The sequence below is a fragment of the Mus musculus genome, chromosome 7 (assembly GCF_000001635.26).
Source record: "Mus musculus strain C57BL/6J chromosome 7, GRCm38.p6 C57BL/6J".
Lineage (NCBI taxonomy): Eukaryota > Metazoa > Chordata > Mammalia > Rodentia > Muridae > Mus > Mus musculus.
Genome location: NC_000073.6, coordinates 18,626,491 through 18,636,197, shown reverse-complemented (window position 1 = coordinate 18,636,197; position 9,707 = coordinate 18,626,491). Strand labels below are relative to the sequence as shown.

The following is a 9,707-nucleotide window of genomic DNA, read 5'->3' as shown; positions in this document are numbered from 1 at the left end:
GATAATATTAGAATAAAGCAAACAGCCACCTCTGTATCAGGAATTATATCTACATGGTACTCATGTGTGGAGAACAGGGCATTCCATGTGAAGGAAGAAAGTGGTTTTCTCTCAAGCCTGTGCCTGACTCTCATACCCTCCATTCTTCTGAGGCTCATCTTTTCTCTTTTGTGTTCCTGTGCCCAATGCTTGTCACCATGGAACTCCTGGGAAGGTTGGCACATGTCATGATGATCTAGCTTGGATAGTGAACTTAATTCCATTATTGCATACTGTCTTAAATGAGATTTCTATTCATGCATCAAGCCCTGAGGAAAGGTGGTGGATGTTTCTAAAGGAAGTTCAGTGTGCAGTATTGTTTTTCCTTTTTTCTTTTTTCTTAGATATTTTCTTCATTTATATTTCAAATGCTATCATGAAAGTCCCCTATAGCCTTCTACTGCCCTGCTCCTCAACCCACCCACTCTCACTTCCTGGCCCTGCCATTCCCCTGTACTGGGGCATATGATCTTCGCAAGACCAAGGGTCTCTCCTCCCATTTATGTCTGAATAGGCCATCCTCAGGTACATATGCAACTAGAGACACAGTTCTGGGGTGTACTGGTTATTTCATATTGTTTATCCTCCTAAGGGGTTAAGAACTCTTTACCTTTTTGGGTACTTTCTCTGGCTTCTTTATTAGGGGGCTCCTTCATCTATTCCATCCAATAGATGACTGTGAGAATCCACTTGTGTATTTGCCAGGCACTGGCATAGCCTCACAAGAGATAGCTATACCAGGGTCCTGACAGCAAAATATTGCTGGCATATGCAATAGAGTCTGGGTTTGGTGGTTGTATATGGGATGGATCTTTAAGTGAGTTATTAAATTCCTTCTTTATGTCCTCTACCATCATCATGAGATATGCTTTTAAATCCAGGTCTACCTTTTCGGGTGTGTTAGGGTGCCCTAGACTGGGCGAAGTGGGCGTTCTGGGTTCTGATGATGGTGAGCGGTCCTGGTTTCTGTTAGTAGGATTCTTACATTTACCTTTTGCCATCTGGCAATCTCTGTAGTTAGTTGTTATAGTTGTCTTTGTTTAGAGATTGTTCCTCTGGTGATTTCATTACCCTCTATCAGCAGACGTGGGAGACTAGCTCTCTCCTTTGAGTTTCAGTGGTCAGAGCAGTCTCTGCAGGCAAGCTCTCCTTTTTCAGGGAAGGTGCACAGTTATCTGGTGTTTGGACCTCCTCCTGGCTGAAGATGAAGGCCCAAAACAGGATCTTTCACAGAAGCTGTGTTGCTTTGCCAGGAAGGTGGCCGGTTGTCTGGAGCCGAAGATGGCGCCACGTCAGAAGCTCTGTGGCTCTCGCCTGTCCCAGAAACGGCTGGCCTCTGTATTCCACACCCTCACCCATGTAGCCTGCCCTCCGCGGAGTCCCGGAGCCAAGGTGGCTCCCACCGGAGCCTGAGGCAGAAATCTCTCGGGCCGGGCGGACCCCCGTGCTCTCACCAGTAAGGTGGCCGGTTGTCTGGAGCCGAAGATGGCGCCTCCTCAGAAGCTCTCTGGCTCTTGCCTGTCCCAGAAATTGCTGGCCTCTGCATTCCACACCCTCACCCGTGCAGCCTGCCCTCCACGGAGTCCAGGAACCAAGGTGGCTCCCGCCGGAGTCTGAGGCAGAAAGCTCTCGGGCCTGGTGGACCCCTGTGCTCTCACCAGGAAGGTGGCCGGTTGTCTGGAGCCAAAGATGGCGCTGCCTCAGAAGCTCTCTGGCTCTCGCCTGTCCCAGAAACTGCTGGCCTCTGTATTCCACACCCTCACCCGTGCAGCCTGCCCTCCGCAGAGTCCCGGAGCCAAGGTCCATTTTGCATTTTCTTTGATTGTTGTGTCCATGTTTTCTATGGAATCTTCTGCATGTGATATTCTTTCTTCCATCTCTTGTATTCTGTTGCTGATTCTTGCATCTATGGTTCCTGATTTTTTTTTCTAGGATTTCTATCTCCAGAGTTGTCTCCCTTTGGGTTTTCTTTAGTGTTTCTACTTCCATTTTTAGATCTTGATTGTTTTGTTCAATTCCATTACCTGTTTGTTTGTGTTTTTCTGTAATAATTTAAGGGAATTTTGTTTCTTCTTTATGGACTTCTACCTGTTTAGCAGTGTTTTCCTGTAATTCTTTGAGGGAGGGATTTTTGTGTTTCCTCTTTAGGGACTTCTACCTGTTTAGCAGTGTTTTCCTATAATTTTTAAAGGGATTTTGTGCTTCCTCTTTAAACGCTTCTACCTGTTTAGCAGTGTTCTCCTGTATTTCTGTAAGTGTGTTATTAATGTCCTTCTTAAAATCCTCTACCAGCTGGATTCGTGGAAAGCCACAACGTACCCAAACCTATGGGACACAATGAAAGCATTTCTAAGAGGGAAACTCATAGCTCTGAGTGCCTCCAAGAAGAAACGGGAGATAGCACATACTAGCAGCTTCACAACACATCTAAAAGCCCTAGAAAAAAAGGAAGCAAATTCACCCAAGAGGAGTAGACGGCAGGAAATAATCAAACTCAGGGGTGAAATTAACCAAGTAGAAACAAGAAGAACTATTCAAAGAATTAACCAAACGAGGAGTTGGTTCTTTGAGAAAATCAACAAGATAGATAAACCCTTAGCTAGACTCACTAAAGGGCACAGGGACAAAATCCTAATTAACAAAATCAGAAATGAAAAGGGAGACATAACAACAGATCCTGAAGAAATCCAAAACACCATCAGATCCTTCTTCAAAAGGCTATACTCAACAAAACTGGAAAACCTGGACGAAATGGACAAATTTCTGGACAGATACCAGGTACCAAAGTTGAATCAGGATCAAGTTGACCATCTAAACAGTCCCATATCACCTAAAGAAATAGAAGCAGTTATTAATAGTCTCCCAACCAAAAAAAGCCCAGGACCAGATGGGTTTAGTGCAGAGTTCTATAAGACCTTCAAAGAAGATCTAATTCCAGTTCTGCACAAACTATTTCACAAAATAGAAGTAGAAGGTACTCTACCCAACTCATTTTATGAAGCCACTATTACTCTGATACCTAAGCCACAGAAAGACCCAACAAAGATAGAGAACTTCAGACCAATTTCTCTTATGAATATCAATGCAAAAATCCTCAATAAAATTCTCGCTAACCGAATCCAAGAACACATTAAAGCAATCATCCATCCTGACCAAGTAGGTTTTATTACAGGGATGCAGGGATGGTTTAATATACAAAAATCTATCAATGTAATCCATTATATAAACAAACTCAAAGACAAAAACCACATGATCATCTCGTTAGATGCAGAAAAAGCATTTGACAAGATCCAACACCCATTCATGATAAAAGTGTTGGAAAGATCAGGAATTCAAGGCCCATACCTAAACATGATAAAAGCAATCTACAGCAAACCAGTAGCCAACATCAAAGTAAATGGAGAGAAGCTGGAAGCAATTCCACTAAAATCAGGGACTAGACAAGGCTGCCCACTTTCTCCCTACCTTTTCAACATAGTACTTGAAGTATTAGCCAGAGCAATTCGACAACAAAAGGAGATCAAGGGGATACAAATTGGAAAAGAGGAAGTCAAAATATCACTTTTTGCAGATGATATGATAGTATATATAAGTGACCCTAAAAATTCTACCAGAGAACTCCTAAACCTGATAAACAGCTTCGGTGAAGTAGCTGGATATAAAATAAACTCAAACAAGTCAATGGCCTTTCTCTATACAAAGAATAAACAGGCTGAGAAAGAAATTAGGGAAACAACACCCTTCTCAATAGTCACAAATAATATCAAATATCTTGGCGTGACTCTAACTAAGGAAGTGAAAGATCTGTATGATAAAAACTTCAAATCTCTGAAGAAAGAAATTAAGGAAGATCTCAGAAGATGGAAAGATCTCCCATGCTCATGGATTGGCAGGATCAACATTGTAAAAATGGCTATCTTGCCAAAAGCAATCTACAGATTCAATGCAATCCCCATCAAAATTCCAACTCAATTCTTCACCGAATTGGAAGGAGCAATTTGCAAATTTGTCTGGAATAACAAAAAACCTAGGATAGCAAAAAGTCTTCTCAAGGATAAAAGAACTTCTGGCGGAATCACCATGCCAGACCTAAAGCTTTACTACAGAGCAATTGTGATAAAAACTGCATGGTACTGGTATAGAGACAGACAAGTAGACCAATGGAATAGAATTGAAGACCCAGAAATGAACCCTAACACCTTTGGTCACTTGATCTTTGACAAGGGAGCTAAAACCATCCAGTGGAAGAAAGACAGCATTTTCAACAATTGGTGCTGGCACAACTGGTTGTTATCGTGTAGAAGAATGCGAATCGATCCATACTTATCTCCTTGTACTAAGGTCAAATCTAAGTGGATCAAGGAACTTCACATAAAACCAGAGACACTGAAACTTATAGAGGAGAAAGTGGGGAAAAGCCTTGAAGATATGGGTACAGGGGAAAAATTCCTGAACAGAACAGCAATGGCTTGTGCTGTAAGATCGAGAATTGACAAATGGGACCTAATGAAACTCCAAAGTTTCTGCAAGGCAAAAGACACCGTCAATAAGACAAAAAGACCACCAACAGATTGGGAAAGGATCTTTACCTATCCTAAATCAGATAGGGGACTAATATCCAACATATATAAAGAACTCAAGAAGGTGGACTTCAGAAAATCAAATAACCCCATTAAAAAATGGGGCTCAGAACTGAACAAAGAATTCTCACCTGAGGAATACCGAATGGCAGAGAAGCACCTGAAAAAATGTTCAACATCCTTAATCATCAGGGAAATGCAAATCAAAACAACCCTGAGATTCCACCTCACACCAGTCAGAATGGCTAAGATCAAAAATTCAGGTGACAGCAGATGCTGGCAAGGATGTGGAGAAAGAGGAACACTCCTCCATTGTTGGTGGGAGTGCAGGCTTGTACAACCACTCTGGAAATCAGTCTGGCGGTTCCTCAGAAAATTGGACATAGTACTACCAGAGGATCCAGCAATACCTCTCCTGGGCATATATCCAGAAGATGCCCCAAGTGGTAAGAAGGACACATGCTCCACTATGTTCATAGCAGCCTTATTTATAATAGCCAGAAGCTGGAAAGAACCTAGATGCCCCTCAACAGAGGAATGGATACAGAAAATGTGGTACATCTACACAATGGAGTACTACTCAGCTATTAAAAAGAATGAATTTATGAAATTCCTAGCCAAATGGATGGACCTGGAGGGCATCATCCTGAGTGAGGTAACACATTCACAAAGAAACTCACACAATATGTACTCACTGATAAGTGGATATTAGCCCCAAACCTAGGATACCCAAGATATAAGATATAATTTGCTAAACACATGAAACTCAAGAAGACTGAAGACTGAAGTGTGGACACTATGCCCCTCCTTAGATTTGGGAACAAAACACCCATGGAAGGAGTTACAGAGACAAAGTTTGGAGCTGAGATGAAAGGATGGACCATGTAGAGACTGCCATATCCAGGGATCCACCCCATAATCAGCATCCAAACGCTGACACCATTGCATACACTAGCAAGATTTTATCGAAAGGACCCAGATGTAGCTGTCTCTTGTGAGACTATGCCAGGGCCTAGCAAACACAGAAGTGGATGCTCACAGTCAGCTAATGGATGGATCATAGGGCTCCCAATGGAGGAGCTAGAGAAAGTAGCCAAGGAGCTAAAGGGATCTGCAACCCTATAGGTGGAACAACATTATGAACTAACCAGTACCCCGGAGCTCTTGACTCTAGCTTCATATATATCAAAAGATGGCCTAGTCGGCCATCACTGGAAAGAGAGGCCCATTGGACTTGCAAACTTTATATGCCCCAGTACAGGGGAACACCAGGGTCAAAAAGGGGGAGTGGGTGGGCAGGGGTTTGGGGGTGGGTGGATATGGGGGACTTTTGGTATAGCATTCGAAATGTAAATGAGCTAAATACCTAATAAAAAATGGAAAAAAATCCTCTACCAGCATCATGAGATATGATTTTAAATTCGAATCGTCCTTTTTGAGTTTGTTGGAATATCCAGGACTTGCAGTGTTGGGAGTGCTAGGTTCTGATGATGCTGAGTGGTTTTGGTTTCCATTAGTAAGGTTCTTATGTTTGCCTTTCACCATCTGGTAATATCTGGTGTTAGCTGTTATAGCTGTCCCTGGCTGGAACATGTTCCTCCTGTGATTCTGTTAGACTCTGTCAGCACTCCTGGGATTCCAACTCTCTCCTGAGCCTCAGTGTTCACTGCACTCTCTGCAGGCAAGCTCTCCTCTTGCTGGGAAAATGCCCAGAGTTCTGGAGCTCAACTCTTCCTCCTGGCTGAAGATGAAGGCCAGATAGGGACCCTGTCCAAGAAGCTATGCTGTTTTTGAAGCCCCCACTTTCTCCTGTAGACTGGTCTCTGAGGGATGTGGCATACAAGATGGCGATCTCACTTGGTCCCGTGGTCAGAGTCCTATCTCGAGGCTGACTCTCCTCTGGCAGGGAAAGTGTGCAGGGGTCTGGAGCTCAGCTCTGACTGCTGGCTGAAGATGAAGGCCCGAAAAGGACCCTGTCCAAGAAAGTATGTTGCTTCTGCAGCCCACTTGCTCTCCTGTGCCATGTGCAGTCTTCTTATGTCTGCTCTCTAGGGCAGCCTTGGAAAGCAAAGTCTTTGTGGGTGCTGAGCCTGGCTCAGCAGTGATCAGCATAGCTGGATGGACACAGCTTCATGGTGCAAGGGAAACAGTGAATCACTGAGGTCCAGGAGAGACCCTGGGGCTATGAATCACCGTCCTAGGTCTGTACCATACAGCTCTGTAGCTCAACTCCCATCTGACAAAGACTGTTTCTCCCACACAGCACAGGAGACTTACCATGTCTGAGCACTCATGTTCTTCTGCCTAATTCTCCAAGGACATAGATTAGTGGTGGGGTGTACAGAGATCAACAGTGAATGAATGAGGCATTTGTAAGCATAAGACACCTCACAGGGGCCTTGTTCTTTCTGATATCTGCACAGCACTGCTATCTAATGAGACCATTAAAAGAAACAATTCCAAACCCAGGCAGGGTGAAAACAGTAGCCTTAAAGCATGAACCTGAGACTCAGCATAACCCTACCTGTGAAGGTGAAATGGTCACAGCCTTTCAGCAGGTGGCAAGCTAAAGCTAAGGATAGCAAGACTCTCACTTATTCATGTCCTAGTTGACACAGGACCCTAAGAATGTGAAACCTGGGACTCACTGAGTGTTATCTACAGTGATCCACTCATGCTGAACATTAACTGTGAGGATAACAGTGCTAATCATATTAAATATCAAGTGTGTTAATAACTTCCTTCACATTCTTGCTACAACTGTCTAAATACTGAGGGATAAAGCCAGGACACTTTGTCGCTACTGGGTTCATGACACAGACCCTCTGAACCCTATGAAGACCAGGACATCTTGGTCTAGGCCAAGCATATGCAGCCAGGCCAAGAATTGAGCTATAATGGGTTGGAGGGACTTCTCTTGCCTAGAAAAGCTCATGGTGATGGAGTACAGGGGACATCTTGGACTCAGACTTTATGAACACATGGGTACTTAGTGTGGTTCTTCTCTGTGTATGCTGTTGAGGGAACAGAGCTCATGCATGCCACATGAGTACTCTTTTACAAAGCTGCACCCTAGCTCTGACTGGGACCTGTTTAACTGATGGTATAGCACACATACTATATCCTTTTATAGGCCAGGATTTCTCCTTCCCTCTGCTGACATCACATATGGCTTTATTCTGTTTGCTCCAATGGCTCAGATGTCCTGCTGATATTCCCCTCAAACATCCATTACCATGCAGTGTCAAATCTCAATCTCTCCTGCCATGCAGTCTCCTACCCTCTTGCACATTAGTCTTGGATTATCAATGGGAAGCCCTTGTCTTGCTCCCAAGAGCTCTTTATTCCCAGCAACACCACTACTACTAATGGATTCTATATTTCCCTCGTCTAGAACTTGACAACCAGCCTCAATAGGACAACAGGGAGAGAAACATACATGTCTTGGTAAATGGATTATTAAAATGTCAGTATTGGTGTAACCACCGCCTCTGTCTCTGGGAGTTGAAGTTTCTGAAGGAGGACTAATGCACTAAGGAGCCAAGAGCACTTCAGAAAGGCTTTCTGACCGCACCCCCGTGTTCCCCATCTGAAATGCTGCCAGCATCCATTGAGTCTCCTAATGTGGAAAAAAAGCTGGTGAAGAGGAGAGACAGAAGCTGAGAGTAGATGCAAAGGCTGAGCCAGTATCTAAATGGCAACTGAAGAAGTGAATGAAACAAAAATAGTGGGACAAGCAAAGGGAACAGGACAAGGAAAAATGAAAAGAAAAACGCAAGAGAAAGGAATTAGAACAACGTCAGCTGGAGTCCAACTCAGATGGAAACAACAGGAAGTGTATTGGGAGTGATGTTGCTCATAGCAGCCTCAGCCTGGTCATCGACTGTAGCATTGATGACTTGATGGTGTTAAAGGATATTAAGAAACTTCATAAACAGATTCAATGATGTTATGCAGAAAACCACCAGGCATCTCATCCAGTGCAGTTTTACTTGACAAGCCGTGGAGGTCAATTGAAGAAGAACATGGATGAGAACGACCATTGATGGGCAACTGGAAGAATATTCACATCAAATCTGAGCACTATAGTGAACTCATAAAAAAAGAAGAACTGGTTTTTCTGACATCAGACTCACCTAATGTACTGAAGGACTTAGATGAGTCAAAGGCCTACATGATTGGAGGGCTAGTGGACCACAACCATCACAAGGAACTCACATTTAAACAAGCATCCAGTTACTGAATCGAACATGCCCAGCTCCTGCCCAGCTCCTGTCACATCTGTTCTCGACCAGCAAGACCAGCAAGAATGACATGACCACCAGTTCTTCTAACAGCAGTTTATTCAGCAAGCTTCAGTCTTCATCTCTTTCCCCTGAACCCCGGGCCTCTCACTCTTATATACTCTCAGCCCCCATCCACTCACGGCAGGCCACGTCACCTCACCAGGCACATGGCTTCAGCCAATCAGCGTGGCAGGGACGCTTCTCCACCAAATATAGACTTGTTTACACCACCAGCTCTGCATCTGGCAGGTGCCATCTTTAAGGTGTGGCTCGGGCAGCCTAAGGGGGAGGCTACAGCCTCCTACAAGCTCCCTCTTGCAGATTTTGTGAAGATGAATAGTTGAAAAGTCCTGGCGGTTAACCATGTGTATGAAATTATCCTGGAGTTCTTGGAAACAAGAGACTGGCAAGAGGCATTTTTTACAATCTTGCCCCAAAAGAAAGGGGCTGTTCCTGCACATAAGGCCTGTGAAAGTTCTCCTCAGGACCACCAGTCCCTGCCAGAAGGATGGGACAGTGCCAGTGAGGAAGAGCACTGCAGGGCTGATCCTGACTCACTACACAAGGAGGAGCAGGGCCAGCCAAGCAGCCTGGTTCTGCAGTGAGCCATGTCCTACATACAGTAACTTCCCCTGTTCTCCTCTCACTTAAGAGAAACCAGACAGTGTGTTCGGTGCTTTGCAGAATGCTCAGACTGTGAGAACATTTTCTCTAGTCTATGTTGTGGAATTTTAAATCTATTTTAAGAGTTAAATAATAATGAAAAAAAAAAAAACCTTTAAACACCAAGAAAGGATAGTTT

At 44.0% G+C, this 9,707-nt stretch overlaps 1 pseudogene; it reads left to right on the top strand.

The window, feature by feature from the left end:
* On the top strand, positions 8,100-9,707 carry Gm19092 (predicted gene, 19092; annotated as a pseudogene).